The 17504-nt window shown below is 38.9% G+C and overlaps 1 long non-coding RNA gene across 2 annotated transcripts; it reads right to left on the reverse strand.

Moving 5' to 3' along the window:
• Positions 1-4865: 4865 nt before the first annotated feature.
• LOC141835338 (uncharacterized) lies at positions 4866-7805 on the reverse strand. 2 transcript variants are annotated; one of them, XR_012602375.1, is made up of 6 exons: positions 7594-7805; positions 7432-7519; positions 7284-7356; positions 7056-7125; positions 6197-6276; positions 4866-5085 (listed from the first exon to the last, which is right to left on the reverse strand). It is a non-coding gene; the product is annotated as an uncharacterized LOC141835338 (long non-coding RNA). The 2 variants fall into 2 exon arrangements; XR_012602374.1 differs by lacking the exon at positions 7056-7125.
• Positions 7806-17504: the final 9699 nt, after the last annotated feature.

Below are 17504 nucleotides of genomic sequence, written 5' to 3' on the forward strand. Positions count from 1 at the left end.
TTCAGTACAAGATCTAGAAGAAGTCTCCTCTTCTAATGATTATACCTTAATTAATTAACTATTTTCTTGACAAGTCCTACTTACCTAAAGACCCAACTACTACACAATTACAAGCAGACCTAGATCACTTAACGAAACAATTAGATCAACTAGATCATAATTGGGATCCTATGTTTCCCTAATTTCCTCCCCTTACAATCTTAGATTTACAAGCAGGATTAAGAGATTGTGAACATGAATGGAATCTAAAAATAGGAATAGATAATGTTCCCTGTTATTTATGTAATTTTTATCTTGCTATTGAAAAAAAGAGCAAACCTGTAAACTATGTAGAAAATAAATTTGTAATCTATGTCTCCAACAAACATATCAGATTACCATCCCAACTACCCATATAATTAGAGGAAGTACTAGAAATACCCTCTTAGAAACTAGAGTCTCAGTACTAGAAACTAGACTTAATCAATTAGAACTTAAACTCATTGATTTACAGAAAACACTTCAACCCAATAAGAAGACAAAAGGTAAAGGTATTCTTTTACAAGAGGAACTAGATTCACCTAATACTGATATGGTATTCATTAAAACCCCTAGTATCTATAATTCAGGACGAACAGTGGATATTAGAGTTAAATGTCTTGTGAATATTCACGAACATGAATTCACGTTACATGTCTTTATGGATAGTGGAGCTACTAATTCCACTATTGATGAAGCAACCTTACGCTATATACTACCCCCACATTTGATCAAAACCACTTCACAACCTTTAATCAACACCCAATTTGATGGACAAAAAATCTCCTATTCCCACTTTGTTACGAATACACATCTACACTTTTACACCAATTGTGATTGTTATAGAACTCCCTTTTCTTTACCCAAACTATGGGTCAAACCCTTGCAGCATCCTAACATTCATTTGATTTTAGGGCTTAATTTTTTAGTCTCTTCTGACCGAGCCTTACTCCTTACCAAAAATTATGCTATCTTCTTTACTTCTCCCACTATTGCTCCCATTGTGTCTGACTACTCTTCCCAGGTTCGAAAGCGTGGTGAAACCCCTGCCACTAAACCACCACCACCACCTGCAACTAAACCACCTATCATTGAACCACCACCCACTAAAGATGCAGCTGCTTCTTCCTGTTAGTAGGAGCTCTAGAGCCAATTATGTGATGATTGACTAGGGACTTTTGTATCATATTCTTAATATTAATAGGCAAGGCTTTTGGTTATTATACTTACTTTATGTTTGTGTCAAATAACTAAGTATAATAATATCCTTGAGCAACTAGTTCTAATCTACATCATATCGATTGTTTGAGTCGATAGTGAGATGATGTAGAGAACACTACCTTTAATCATTCCTAGTCAAGTATTAATATTCAAGGACGATATTAATGCATTAAGACTAGCATGTATGTCAATTGGATGACTTGATCTCACATGTCATGGATATAAGATATCGAGTTGACACATGGGTATACATTAGAGAATGTATACTTTATTGATCCACCATAAGAAAGTTTCATGGATCATTATATGAGTGTCATAAATTTTCTCATGTGACTATTGGTATGAATAGTCCTTAGACCTGAAGTCACTATGGTTCCCTACATAAGGAGTTATGTACTTTAATGTCGTCAAATGTCACCCATAACAGGGTGGACTATAAAGGCGATCACTGGTATGTAATAAATTATGCGGAGGGATGTGAGTGATGTAGATGAGATCTATCCCTTCAATATAGCGGGAGTGATATCTTGCAGCCTCTTGATTGAGTAGGATCACGAAATGCATGGTCATGCTCAAATGAGTTAATATGAGATATTGAGCTCATTTGCTTGAGTGAGTCTACTTGGGAATCAAGAAACATAAAGATTGATAAGAGGATGACACAGTCTATGCCTCATTAATCAATCTAGATATCAAGGATAAAAGGACATGGTCATACATTTGTTGGTGCAATCGTGCCCCAAGTGATTGGATTTTAATGTTTGGCTAAAATGAGTTTAAGTTAGGCAATGTGTTATGATCTAACATGTGTGATGCAAGTTTGCAGGAAAGTCCAAGCGTAGTCTTGGCAAAGGAAAGTCCAAAGTCTTGGCAAGGAAAAGTCCAAGCGTGGTCTTGGCAAGGAAAAGTCCAAGTGGGTGGTCTTGGCAAAGGAAAGTCCAAGCGTGGTCTTGGCAAGGAAAAGTCCAAGTGGGCAGTCTTGGTGAAAAGTCCAAGTGGGAGGTCTTGGCAAGGAAAAGTCCAAGGGTAGTCTTGGCAAGGCAAAGACTTTAGCATGACGAAACTGAGGGAAGCATCTCAAGCTAGTGCAAGGATGGTCACGAGGCTTGTGGAAGGCGTGGGAAGGTTTGCGTCAAGGCTAAAGGTGAAGAAATAGCTGAAAGGGGGAGTTTTCAGCTTAGACCAGTCGACTGGCCCTGCCAGCAGTCGACTGCTCATAAATCAGACGCACACAGAAAAGACACACAGAGAAGACAGGAGTCGACTGGGCAGTCGACTTGGAGTCGACTGGTATCAGTCGACTGGTCTTGATCAGTCGACTGATAGCCGACCGTTTCGATGCCAGCTGCGCAGATTTGATGCGCTTTAATAATTTGTTGGCATTTAATGCCATCAGTCGACTGGCCCTGCCAGCAGTCGACTGATGCTTCGAAAAATCACAAAAGTGGTGTTCGACGCGAAGAACAACAACAACTCTCATTCTTTCATTCTTCTGTGAACATCAATTCTGTGATCTTGTGTACTCTTCCTCTAAACTTTGAGATCTATTATTGTAAGGAAGAGATCAAGTTTGTGAGGGTTTCTCCGCCTTCGAAGGGTTCTTCGAGAAGGAGATCTTTCATAGTGGAATCGTCGGGCTGTGTGTGTGGATCCTTGGATTAGTCACCTCGTAGAGGTGGATACCAAGTAAATCGAACGGGTTAGCGATCTTGCTTTTCTTCTTTATTATTCTTGCTTCCGCTGACGTTTGTGCAGGAGAAAAGTCGAAAATCGCTATTCACCCCCCTCTAGCGAACGCACCGATCCCAACAAGTGGTATCAGAGCAGGTTCGTTTCGGAAGATCCAACGATCAACCGAGATACAAATGGCGTTTCAAGAGGGACACAGCACTGCTCGTCCACCGTACTTCGATGGCAACGACTTCGCGTACTGGAAAGGTAGAATGGAATATTACTTGATGAACGATATTGATAACTGGTTTAGTGTTGTAGATGGTTTCGAAAAGCCGAAGGATGCATCCGGAATTTTTCTTCCGACCAAGGATTGGTCAAAGGAAATATGCAAAAAGGCCCAAGCGAATGCAAAGGCTACAACCACCTTGCAATGTGGATTATCCAAAGATCAACTGAGCAAGGTTGGACCTTTTAACTCGGCCAAGGAATTATGGGAGAAACTCATTGAACTCAACGAGGGTTCAAGTGAATCTAGAAGAGCCAAGAAGGATCTTCTAGTCGGTCAACTTCAAAATTTCACCATGAGGCAAAATGAGACCGTAAGTCAAATGCATGGGCGATTCAAAGAAGTTGTAAATGGTCTACATGTGATAGGTGAGAAATTGGACAACCGGGACTTGGCAAGGTATGTGTTACAAGCCTTCCCTCGAACCAATTTATGGGCATCGATGGTTGATGCCTATAAGGTATCGAAGGATCTTTCAATTGTAAAATTGGATGAACTATTTTGCGAATTTGAACTTCATGAACAAGCTAACTTGTCTTCAAAAGAGAAAGGTATAGCTTTGTTTGTAGAAAAGAAGGAGAAGAAGAAGAAGAAGGAGAAGGAGTCTTCATCCGAATCTGAACAAGAGACATCCGATAGTGATGAGGAGATGTCTCCCAAACAAATGGCACACTATGTGAAGAGGATGATGGGAAAATCAAAAAGGTTTACACGAAGGAATGTGAAGAAGATGTTCACTCCACAATCCCAAGGTAAAAGTCAAAGTTCAAATTTTGATACTAATGTGACTTGCTATGAATGCAACAAAAAGGGGCACATAAGGCCAAATTGCCCAAAGTTAAAGAAGGAAGATCTCAAAAAGAAAGACAAGAAGAAGAAGGAAGTCATGGTGGCTCAAGCTTCGTGGGACTCCTCTAGTAGCGAGTCATCCGATGACGAGGAGGAGTAAAGTAAACAGGTGTTGAGTTAGTGAAACTAACTCTGGGTCTTAACTTCGGGGTTCCAGTGAAACCCTGGGTTAGACCGACGCCTACTGTTCCTTATAGGAACGCGTCCTCACCCACTCCTCTCGGGAGAATTTACCTGATGCCAACCGAGTCCTCCAGACTCGTTGGACTTTTGCTCGGCTCTGTCCTCGACTTCCAGGATTTGTGCTGCGGCTTGGTCCTCCTGACCAACCCAAACTTCTGCTGCGGTCCAGTCCTCCAGACTGACCCAGACTTCTGCTGCGCCCTGGTCCTCCTGACCAGTCCAGACTTCTGCTGCGGCTTGGTGCTCCTGACCAGCCCAGACTTCACCTGGAGCTCTGACTCTGCCAAGACTTCCAATGCCTAGCTGCACTAGGACTTAAGTCAAACCTGTGCTCATACTCAGATAAGGTGTCACGACCCGGGAGACGGCCGTCCGAAAAATTTCGGCAGCATCTCCCCTGTATCGTTGACAATTCCCTGGATACATACATATAAATAAGGCCCACACGGCCAATCCATAACAGGCTATGGATTTTAAACAAGTAAAATAAAGGTAAATAAGACCCACACGGTCACTCAACACATCCTACAATATATGCATGCATCCACCACACAATCAACGAATAAAACTCGTCAATCTTTGAAAGAAAATCAATTTAAGCAGCGGAATACTCAATATAGCAAAGTCTCAAACATAGAATTAAATCTGTAACTCACAGATACCAATGAAATCAAATCACTAGAATCAGTGTACCAGTACGATGCATAAATCCGAACTATAGTAAAGAACTACTACAAAATATGTAAGTAACCTCCAATGCACAAGTACCAATACAAAACAAATCACAAATGGCTGTGAGATAGGCACGACTGGCAGGATCTCCTCGGCATCAGCTGTATCCTCCTACCTGATATCTAGGAAGACAAGAAATCCCAGAGTCCAAATGGTGAGTACAAATATACTCAGTAGATAATCAGAAAGAGGTGCATGCTCAATAAGATAAACATGGTAGAGCAGATAAAAAAATAACAATAGGTAACAGGAGATCAGTATAAGGAACAGTAACTCCTACAGGTATCATATAGTCAATGTCATATCTCAGATACATATAGTAGTCTATATGCATGATCATGTTATGCAATGTGTCAATCAAGTATCAAACAAGTGCACAATCACTTCATAATGCCATAAATGTAAGGTCCAATGCATGTGTATCAAACTCACAATGCAAGTATGTGCATGATGCAGCTGTCTACACTCGCTACAGCACCTCATGTGTATATATGAGTCTGAGGGTGTCCGACATCGGGTGGCTATGGATCCAGCCCTACAATATAGTAGCCTGGTAGCCCAAGTAGGTAGCCCCGTCATGGCTACGTACATCCTATGGTCAGTACTGTCCTCAATACTCGTCCAGAGTATAAAACTCTCGACTGCGTACACTGCCATACAGTCGGGCTGCGTACACTGCCATACAGCCGAACGGAGCACCACCCCGAAGCGATGTCGAGATCAAGCTACTGACTGGCTGCGTACACTGCCGTACAGCCACCATCACCGCGATGGAAATAGGGTATCATAACCACCTATATCAATCTAGCACTATAGCCAACTACCAGCACGATACACCCAATCTTTGGGATTTACAATCGAGCTCATGCATCATGATGACATGATCAAGTCAGAATAATCATCATCTACCATGTTAATCAACACCGTGTCAATTAACATGCGTAGGAACTAAAGTCCTAATGATCAAGGTATCAAATGATGCTAACATAACCGAAACAAAGGTAATAAACATAATCATGGGTAGTACAATGATATCGAGCCTCAAAGTATAAACAGAACTGAAACTAAGGTCAAAGAAATAAGGACAAGCATGGATACAATCAGAGTAACAAAAGTATCAAATCTACCAGCAGATATAGAAACAAGATAAGGTACTAATCAACAGAAATAGAAGGAAAACATGCACCGGGAAGTAAAAGGAACTGTATTGACTAGATACAGTAGATTATCCACCTGCTATACCGTAGATCGCTAAGAACCTCCAGAAAAATAGTCCAATATAATATCGAAGTCCCAAAGTATCAATCAAGGACCTGCAAACACAGTACATATCCTAAATACCAGAATGTATCAGACAAACCCTAATTTAAATTTTAAGGGTTTATTTAATTCGATTTTTGTTAATCTAGCTCAGGTTAGACTAATCAAACCTTTAGGTTGATATTAACTTGGTTTAACTAACCAATCAATTAATTGTATTAATCGTATCGATCAATACAACGAAAATCTTGTTTAATCAAACCTAAGCAAATTAACTAACCTTAGGTTTGACTAATCCAATCTTTAGGTCGATATTAAATAGGAATTAACTAATTAATTAAATTAATTTCATTAATCTATTAATTTAGTTAATTCTCTATTTAAATCAACCCTAAGTTAATCCACCTTATGTTAACCTATTAACCTTAGGTTAATCGTTAACTAAACTTAAGGAATAAACTCCACCTTAGTTAACCAATTCTAGATTAATTATATTAACTTATTTAAATCTAATCATGTTTGATTTAGATTTAATTTAGGTTAATAACAATTTACTAATCAAGTTAACTAACTCATCTTAGTTAATAACCATTCAAATCTCAATAGATTATATAAAAAAAAGAACTCATACTTAATCTAACAGTAGCTTCTAACTACTAACAACTAACAGTAATTCTTTAACCAGTACTTATCATAAACCTTCAATTAAATAGATTAACCTTAATTAAATTAACATTACAGTAGCTAATAATCTTTAAGGTCATCTAATTTATTTAATAGTAACCATGAGCTTAAACACAAATCATTAAGCTAGAATTCTTAAGAAGTTTACCTCAACAGATCGACTCCAATTGTACTCTAGTATTAGTCCGATCAATTTATTGCCTTCTTCTTTCTTCTTACTGACAAAACAGAGTTATCCTATATCCGATCAATATCCTATTGATTTATCAATCAATTCAAGCTCAAGACTCTAATCGATTTGTCCACTAATTGCATATCATTCAAGAATGAAGGCTCTAAACAAAGATCTAATCCTAGGAACAAGGAATGAACTTACCTTAGCTTTCGGCTTCTCTTCTTCTTTTTTTTTTTTTTTTACTCGATCAAGGCTTCTCCAAGATCAATCCAATCTGCCATTCCAAAATTAATCAAGGCAAGAAGCTTGATTCAATCGAAGAAGTCTAAGAGTTCATCAAATCCCTTACCTATTGAACCGATCCCTTTTCTTTCTTCTTCTCCAAATTGATCAAGAACCCCCGAATCCAAATCAAACCTTGATCTCCGATCACAGATCTAAAACAAACTCGAAATCACAACGAAATCTCGAAGCAAGGAACTTAGGAACCCTAGATTTAAATCGATCTTACCTCTTTCAATTCCTTCCGCCCGATCTCCCTCTTCCGCGTCACCGTTCGCCGTCAGCACGATTTCCAGTCAAGCTTCGGTGAGACACAACCCTCTACAACCGAGCTCTTGATCTCTACTTGCTCCCTTAACCTCGGCACCGGCAGCTTTGGTTCGGTTGTCGCCCGATCGGAGAAGGAGGTGGAGAACAGAGGAACTGGAGGTGGAGGCAGAGGAGCGCGATCGCGAAAAATGGGAGAAGAATCGCGGTGTTCGATTTCTTATAGGACGGTTTTAGTGTTAACGGGTCGGTTCGGTGGAGGCTCCGTTAAGCAAGCTTTAACCTTTAATCTATTCTAACCAATAACCCATTAATTCACTATACCCATTAATTCCTTTAATTAATCCTTTAATGGTTTATTAGCTAGTTGGGCATAATTAATTGGGCTACCCAATTAATCCATTCATTAACCCCAAATTAAACTATAGGGTTAATTTAATCTATCTTAGGTTTAGTAAAATTTCATTTAACCCCTTAAATAGGTTTATTTACAATTAAACCCTTACTACTAGGGATATTTACACATAAACCCCTAGATGTTCTGGTATTTTACATAAGGCATATCAGTCCACAACATATACTTAACTTGAACCTAGTGCCATTATCAAAACCAAGGTTCGATCATTGGGTGCACCTTGCACCAACAATCTCCCCTTTTTTAATTATGGCAACTTAGTTTCAAGTTAAGTTAAACATATGCATAACTTAACACAATTGCATTAAATATGGATAAAGTTTAGCATCTATGCAAGTGTAAGTTAAAGAGTCATTGCATATTTCAAAGATAGAATTTAAAATGTATGCAAGTGATAGACTCCCCCTTAATTCAATCTCCCCCTGAAAAGGTCTTTTGTAAGTTTCAAGTTTTCCTTTCTCCCCCTAAAACTTAGTTTGAAAGGTGCTTAACTTGAAAATTTCCAATTATCTCTCCCCCTTTGACGTAATCAAAAATAATTCCTAAGGGTTTGAGTCCAGGCTTATTTTTAGAGAAAATACTTAGATAAAAAAAATTTCCTGAGGGGCACATGTCCAACTTGAGTTGTAGCTAACTACTAGAAAGTAGTAGCTTGACTCAGTCAGCCAAGTTTAAGTGTATCAGAGCGAGGCTGCTCTTTACTTAACTTGATTATTGTATGTTTAAAGTCTAAGTAAAGGTTCGATGCATTGATTGAAGCATCTATGTATACTTAGACTAAATTCCTAGTCATCTCACACCTTTCTAAGTTTAGCAATCACAAACAAGGTAACTAGGTGCTTTGTGAGATGTCTACCTAAATCTATAGGATCATGCTTTCTAAGGAATTCAGATCTAGACTAAGGCTGAAAAACATTCCTTTAGTTAAATTTGAGAAACCAAGTTTGAAACAGAAAATAGGTTTTCAAAGTTATAAAAGGTTTTGAAAACTATTATATAATAGATTGAAAAGCATGAGTGAGATTTTGAAAACATTTTCACTATTCTACCAAACATAACCCTAATTTGCGCCTTAATGTACTGAACTCGGACTCAGGTAGGGGTTTAGTGAATATGTTAGCTAAGTTCAATTTGGACTCAACCTAGCCGAGTACAATTTCTTCCTTAGCGACATGATCGCGTATAAAGTGATGTTTGACTTCTATATGTTTGGTCCTTGAGTGGTGAACTGGATTTTTGGTTAAGTTGATAGTACTTATATTATCAATTAGGACCTTAGTGTTCTTGTATTCTAGATTGAAGTCAGTTAATGTGTGCATCATCCAAAGTAGCTGAGCAACACATTTACCTAAGGCTATATATTCAGCCTCAGTTGTAGAAAGTGCAACATAGTGTTGCTTTCTACTACACCAGCTGACTAGACAAGGACCCAAGAATTGGCATCCACCGCTTGTGCTTTTGCGGTCTAGTTTACAACCGGTATAATCTGAGTCCGAATAGCCAAGTAGACTAAAGTTATCATTCCTAGGGTACCACATTCCTACAGTGAGTGTTCCTTTGATGTATCTTAAGATACGTTTAACTGCAGTTAAATGTGATTAGGTAATACCCTATGATGCTTCTGTAATATTTTAATTTTCCTTAAATAATTCTTGGATAATAAGATAATGAATGATTGCTCCAAAGGAATTTAATTTCTATATGTGTCTTGATGATTTAATGGGTTAATTTCATGTGGGCTTGCAAAAAGGTAAAATGAAAGGAAAAAAAATTAATGGAGGAGCCGGGGATTGATCCTTGGACCTCATGAATGGCAAGCCTAGTAGAAGCATGAGTTAACCAAATGTGCTAGCAGGTTTATCTTGTTAGAGACACATAGAGAAATAAATTTAAATAAGGAGATAAAGGAAGAGAGGTTATAAAAGGCAATTTACGATCACTCTTCTCTATTAGGTTCTAACCAATCAATCAAGATTTACTTGCCTTTAGAGTAGTGGCCGAAACTCTTAAGAAAGGAAAAGGAAATTCGAAATTCAAATTTCGAAGGATAAGGAATTAATCTCTCCCTTCTTGATGCCGTTCAGATAATGCTCCGTAGCTAAAGCACCACTGATCAGCTCCTCCGTAGTCTGCGGTTTCGTTACCCCGCCAGCCACATTCATGGCTATCTCGGGCCGCAGCATCCTCAACATGAGGCGAACTTTCTCCTTTTCCGTGCCTACTAGCTCAGGGCATAGGCGTGCCAACCGGTTGAATCTCTTGACGGCCTCGTTACCGACAAATCACCTTGACGAAATTCTGTGAATTCGTCGTAGTGTTTGTTGGTCACCCTCATGTGGAAGAATTCCTCAAGAACTCTGATTCAAAGTCCGACCATTGCATCTCATTAATGGTCCTCTTGGCCTTGACCCGATCCCACCACATCCTGGCATCTCCCGTGAAGCAGAAGGATGCACACTTGACCTTCTCATGTTCAGGCCAGTCCAGCATCTCCACAATGCTCTCCACAGTTTTGAACCAGGCTTGAGCATCCCATGGTTCGCCAGCACCCGAGAATGTTTCTGGCTTCAATCTCTGCCACTGTATCAGGTAAGCTTCGGGTCTCATTCCAGAGGCAGGGCCAGCTGAGGGTCCGGGTGTAGTCGAGGGTGCTACTGGTGTTGCTGATGGAGGGACAGCGTTCCCTTGCTGCTGACCCATCAGAGTGTTAATGGTCTGCTGTTGTTCAACAAGCTGACGCTGGAGCTCTGCCACCAGCTGGGTCAGATCTGACTGGTTCTCAGTCCCATTGATTCTGTTACTCCTTCTAGGCATGTTCCTAATAACAAGCAGGTTAGTGTAAGAGTTCATTTTCCTTGGTATGTATGCATCATTATATGCATTACTTTCCTAAGGTAAGAACATGCTTCCATCATGCATAATGTTATTCTAACTAACATTCCTACATAATTAAGCTTGACTAACCCCATGTTATTTACCCATACCACATAGCATGAAAGAAAGATCATGCTAGTTGGAGAAACCATCCTTCACCACCTAAGTTTTCTTCACTCCCTTAAGTGAGAATACCCATCTAGTGTAGGATCTACTCCAACTTCCCTTAACTAGTAATCCTCCTTCTTATGATGTGGTCATAGTAATCCTTTATTCCATCTTTATTAACCACATAAACTTCTTTTACATACTTCGATCTAATCTAGTTAGGAGGTGCTACCCTTCCTACTAGAACGTACAACGTCATGATAGTAAATAATAACCATAACTGCAGAGTCATGACAAGATCGTCCTGTGGTGGAACAGGAACAATCGGAGCAGGGTACTCCGGTATCTCATCAGGATCCTCTACAGCCTCCTCCATGTCCTCATCTGGATCTTCTATCTCCAGATCCTCATCAGCTTCTTCCTCCTCCAGGATCACCATCTCTACATCTTCATTCTCCTCAGGAGCGTCCTCAAAACCCTCCTCAGGCTCAGGGTCCTCCTCAGACTCATAGTACTCCAGAATTTCTGGATCTTCCTCTTCGTCTTCGGACTCTGATCCTGACTCACCCAGGTCTTCTGGAAACTCGTGCTGTAGCAATCGCCCGCACAACTCTGGGTAAGCTACGCGACAATCATACTGATTCCAAATCTCCTGGGCTACCGTCCTCGCGCGCCTGGGTAAAGCACGCATCAGTGCCCCGATCCGGTGGTCGTTCAGCATAGGGAACCCCTCTCGTTCCAGCTTCCAGAAGGTTCGATCCACTCTTCCAATAACTCCTTGGATTCCTAGGGTGGGACTGTAGTCAATCGCATCTAGCTCATCGAGCAACTCCTCAATTCGTTCATTATAATGAGCCATGCTGTTCATAGAGTCAAGGGAGATATAAACCCTGATATCAAAACATATCACTAAACATATAATCATGTACATAGAAATATCATAAGCAAGTTCACATAAACATAAATAGCTTAGTAATGTAAATAGGTACTTACTTGGAAGCGGCAGGATTAAGGCTTGATGTGTGTGTGTAGTGGCATAACTTTGCTCTGATACCATTCTGTAACGCCCGCCCCCAGATGGGCCGGGCCGGGTCGTTACAAGACCATTATGACTCATTTTTGAAATGAGTCTGACATGAGTGTGACCCAATCTTCTGTGCCACAATCTAGTTTCCTCTTGTTGTGTTAAGAAACACTTGTTTGAGGAGATGGGTAGGTCAATATGGTAAATATTATTTTTCCTAAATCCGATTAGCTTAATTTCTGGATTCTCTATATTGTTGATTAGACACTTAGATTGTGTGAACTTAACCGTGTAATCTGAGTCACACAGTTGACTTATACTGATTAAATTGAATTCAAATTTATCAACCAATAAGACTTTCTTAATCATGAAATTAGAGTCTAATTCTATATTACCTGAACCGATTACCTTTAATTTACCGTTATTTCCAAAGGCAACGGACCCCAAGTCTTTGAACTTGAGTTTTGTGAATTTGGTTTGATCTCCAGTCATGTGTCTGGAGCAACCACTATTCAGCATCCATTTGTCCAATTTCTTGTGTTCCTACATAAAGAAACACTTAGTTGGATTTATGGAATTTGGATTTAAATTTGATGATTTGTTTATGAATCTAGCTTTGAATTTTGAGATTAGTTAAATTTAGTTATTAGATTAGATTAGATTAAATTGTTAAAATTAATTAGATTAATTAAGTTATTAATTAAATTTTCAAAATTAATTAAGTTATTGAATTAATTAGGTTATTAAATTATTAATCAGATTAATTAAATTGAATTAAATTAAATTTTTGAAATTAATTAGATTAATTAATTGAGTTTTCAAAATTAATTAAGTTATTAAATTAATTAGATTAACTTAAATTTTGAAATTGAGTTTTCGAAATTAATTAAGTTATTAAATTAGATTAACTTAAATTAATTAAATTGAGTTTTTGAAATTAATTAAGTTATTAATTAACTTAAATTAATTAAGTTGAGTTTTCGAGATTAATTAACTTAAATTTTAATTAACTTAAATTTTGAAATTAAACAGATTAATTAAATTGAATTTAAATTAAGTTATTAAATTAATTAGATTAACTTAAATTTTGAAAATAGATTAATTAAATTGAATTTTCGAAATTAATTAAGTTATTGAATTAAATTAATTAACTTAAATTTTGAAATTAAATAGATTAATTAAATTGAATTTTTGAAATTAATTAAGTTATTAACTTAAATAGATTAATTAAATTGAGTTTTCGAAATTAAGTTATTAAATTAAATTAATTAGATTTACTTAAATTTTGAAATTAAATAGATTAATTAAATTGAATTTTCGAAATTAATTAAGTTATTGAATTAAATTAATTAGATTAACTTAAATTTTGAAGTTAAATAGATTAATTAGGTTGAGTTTTCGAAATTAATTAAGTTTTTAAATTAGATTAATTAACTTAAATTTTGAAATTAAATTGAGTTTTCATAATTAATTAAGTTATTAAATTAGATTAATTAACTTAAATTTTGAAATTAAATAGATTAATTAAATTGAATTTTCGAAATTAATTAAGTTATTAAATTAGATTAATTAACTTAAATTTTGAAATTAAATAGATTAATTAAATTGAATTTTCGAAATTAATTAAGTTATTAACTTAAATAGATTAGTTAAATTGAGTTTTCGAAATTAAGTTATTAAATTAAATTAATTAGATTTACTTAAATTTTGAAATTAAATAGTAATTAATTAAATTGAATTTTCGAAATTAATTAAGTTATTGAATTAAATTAATTAGATTAACTTAAATTTTGAAATTAAATAGACTAATTAAATTGAGTTTTCATAATTAATTAAATTTTAAATTGATTTAATATTAGAAAAACAATTAACATTTTAAGTTTATTTTAAGTTTATTGAAGTAATTAATTAAGTAAAATTAATTTGGTTGGTTGGGTTAATTTATCAATTTGTTACCTAATTCATCTCACTCAATTCTAATTGGTCAAGCGGTGATCCTATGGGTGTATGTGAGATGATTTCAGTTTTAGATTTGTTTATTGTGAAAAGGTATCTATACTTAATTAACCTTGAGTTAGATTCAGGTTTAACCATTAATTGATTAAGTTTATATTTCAAAAACTAGTTTCCAGGCCGTGGCGAGGCACAGAGGCCTTCTTTGGCCGAAGCCTTATTGGAGCAACAACCACTTTCTTGACAAAACCAATTTAAGAAATTGTAAACTTAACCAATTTAGTTGATAAACCTTGGTCTAACTAGTCTAGGATGTGGCGAGGTAGCTTCGGTTAGTTCGGTTCGACTAAGCGAATCAAGTCAGGTACTCCTTACCCTTCTTGTTCACTTAACCTAACCTCCCTAACGTACTATCATCTCGCCCCACCCTGGTACTAGGTTGGCAAGTGTTAATCAAGTAGTTGGTCCTTAAACTAGCCTAATTCTCTATTGCAGAAATGTAAATCTAAGTTATGCAAGCAATCAAGCAATGTGATTTGGTTCCCCTAGGATCGTGCCCCTTGATTGGTTGAGTCAAATGAACCTGATCCTTGGGGACCCAAAATTGGTTCGGTCCAATTGGTTTAACCAGTTGGGACTTGGGAACCCAAGCCTGGACTCTAGGTCTAGTTCTACGTGTAAGTGCAATGAATGATTTATGTTTAGTCGCATACCCGATTCCTGATCGATTGTATCCAGCCTTCTGAGATCCGAGCATCATGTCAAGATACTTGGATCCAGCGGTGAATTTTTCAAGCGATCTTCTGAGATCACCGACTTGAGTCTTCAATTGAGAATTTTCTTCCTCGAGTTGGACTCGAGTCGAATCCTCAACCGATTCCTTCTGAGTCGGTGGCTCAGGGTTGACTTTCTCCTTGAGGAGTACTAACTCCTCCTGGAGCGATTCAACCAAGGACTCGGACTTAGCTAACTTTTTACTAAGACTCATTATAATTGAAAATAATTTTTCAGTGCTTACATTGGGGGTCGAGCCTTCTGAACCGGATACGGATCCGTGGCTTGAGTCGGAGTCGGAGTCGTAGTCGCTTTCGTTTGGTTCGTCTCGGGCTGGGAGTGCGAGGAAACTCGTCTTTATTTCCTCGTCCGATTCTTCGGAGGATGATTCGTCCCAGGTCGCTTTCAATGCCTTCTTCTTGAATTTCCGGTCTTTTCGTTGCTTCGGACAATCGGCGATGAAGTGACCCTTCTTTCCGCATCCGTAGCACTTGGAGTCGGACTTCCCGGGGGTTGATTGGTTGACTACTTTCTTTATTTCCGATCGTCGGACTCCTCTTTTGTTTCGGAACATTTTTCGGACGAGGTTTACCAATTCTGTTGTTACCTCGTTGTTGGTCTCGGAGTTAGACGATTCGGAGGGTTCCGGCTCTCGTTTCTTGGTTCCTGCAAGTAAGGCTATACCTTTCTCCTGCACTTCCGTATTAGACTGCTCATGCAACTCGAATTCAGAAAATAAATCGTCTAATTTAATTTTACTAAGGTCCTTAGAGACTTTATAAGCATCCACTATAGATGCCCATAGATTGTTTCTAGGGAAAGCCTTAAGTGCATACCTTATTATGTCTCGGTTGTCGATGTTGTGTCCGATTGCGTAGAGACCGTTGAGGATATTCTGGATTCTCGCGTGTAGCTCACTTGCGGTCTCCCCTTCATGCATTTTAATATTATATAACTTATTGACAAGAAGGTCGCGTTTACTTACTTTTGTGTCGTTGGTTCCCTCGTGTAGTTCGATTAATTTCGTCCAGAGGTCTTTTGCGCTGCTGAAGGGACCCACCCGGTTGAGCTCTTCCTTGGTCAGGCCGCATTGAAGGGTTTGTGTGGCCTTGGCATCGGCTTCGATCTTCTTGCGGGTGGAGGCGTCCCAGTTCTCACAAGATTGTAGTGAACCATCGCTTTCAGTTGGGATTGAAAATCCCGTCTGAATGATGATCCACATCTCAACCTGTGTTTTCAGGTGGCATTCCATCCTGGTTTTCCAGTATGGAAAGTCCTCACCTGAAAACAAGGGAGGTCTTGCGGTGCTGAATCCTTCCTGATGAGCCATTTTTCTAGCACACCAAAAAGGAAAGCAAAAAGAAATTTCCAAGACTAGGTCTTGCATTTAGTAGTGCGGGAAGAAAAGAAAAGAAAAAAATGGAATTTGAAAATCAGTCGAAAAAATTTCTCGCTCAGTGGTTGCACTGAAATCGAGATACCCGCGCTCTGATACCAATTGTAGGATCGAGAATGCGCTAGAGGGGGGGTGAATAGCGCGTTTTGCGTTTTCGACCGATTTCAAATTCGAGTATACAGCGGAAGTAGAAATGCAAAACAATAAGACAAGTGCACAGGTATTTTTACTTGGTTCACAGCGCGAAGCTGCTACTCCAAGGCCCACGGTCCTCGACCGTTTACTTTGGGCAATCCACTAATAGACTTGAGCCTTACAGACTCAAGTCAAGCGATTACAAATGGTAACAAAATATATTGTAATTAAGTACAGTTACCAAATCCGGAGTTGCCGATGCTTTCTGATGTCGTAGATAGGTGCAGGCTCGGCGTCCGGAGGCTTGGCGACTCAGATGATGCAGCCGGGGTGTCGTAGAGCCGTCGTATCAGTAGTAGAATGATTTAGGATGGAGCGTATGAGTTGAATCAAGCTGCTGGTCGAGTGCTGCTTATATAACATGCTCGAGTCGACTCAACTGTTCACTGAGTCGACTCTAGTCCTGGTCAGATTCCAAATCAGCCTCTGTTGCCAAGTCTGCGCCGCTTCGAGTCGACTCCAGTCCCTCTGAGTCGACTCTAGTCCCGCGGTTGCCAAGTCTGCGCCGCAGTTGCCATTTCCCGTCTGAGTCGACTCTGATCGCCTTTGGTCGACTCTAGTATTCAAGTCGACTCTAGTACCTCTGAGTCGACTCTAGTCCCGCGGTTGCCAACTCTGCGCCGTAGTTGCCATTTCCTCGTCTGAGTCGACTCTGATCGCCTTGGGTCGACTCCAGTAATCAAGTCGACTCGAGTACCTCTGAGTCGACTCCAGTCTGATATGGCGGAATCTTGACCAGCGGACTTCCGGGATTTGGCTGACTCAGCTTGAGTCGACTCAGGCTTCACCCGAGTCGACTCCAAGGGCAAAAATCAGCCTTTTTGCCCGGAGTTCACTACCGATCAGTTTTTCCGTCCTGCAATATAAGTTAGGCAAATAACATGCAAAGTAAACAGGTGTTGAGTTAGTGAAACTAACTCTGGGTCTTAACTTCGGGTTTCTAGTGAAACCCTGGGTTAGACCGACGCCTACTGTTCCTTATAGGAACGCGTCCTCACCCACTCCTCTCGGGAGAATTTACCTGATGCCAACCGAGTCCTCCAGACTCGTTGGACTTTTGCTCGGCTCTGTCCTCGGCTTCCAGGATTTGTGCTGCGGCTCGGTCCTCCTGACCAGCCCAGACTTCTGCTGCGG

Source organism: Curcuma longa, chromosome 9, assembly GCF_044706935.1.
Source record: "Curcuma longa cultivar G26 ecotype Majalengka, Jawa Barat chromosome 9, ITB_CL_G26_1.1, whole genome shotgun sequence".
Lineage (NCBI taxonomy): Eukaryota > Viridiplantae > Streptophyta > Magnoliopsida > Zingiberales > Zingiberaceae > Curcuma > Curcuma longa.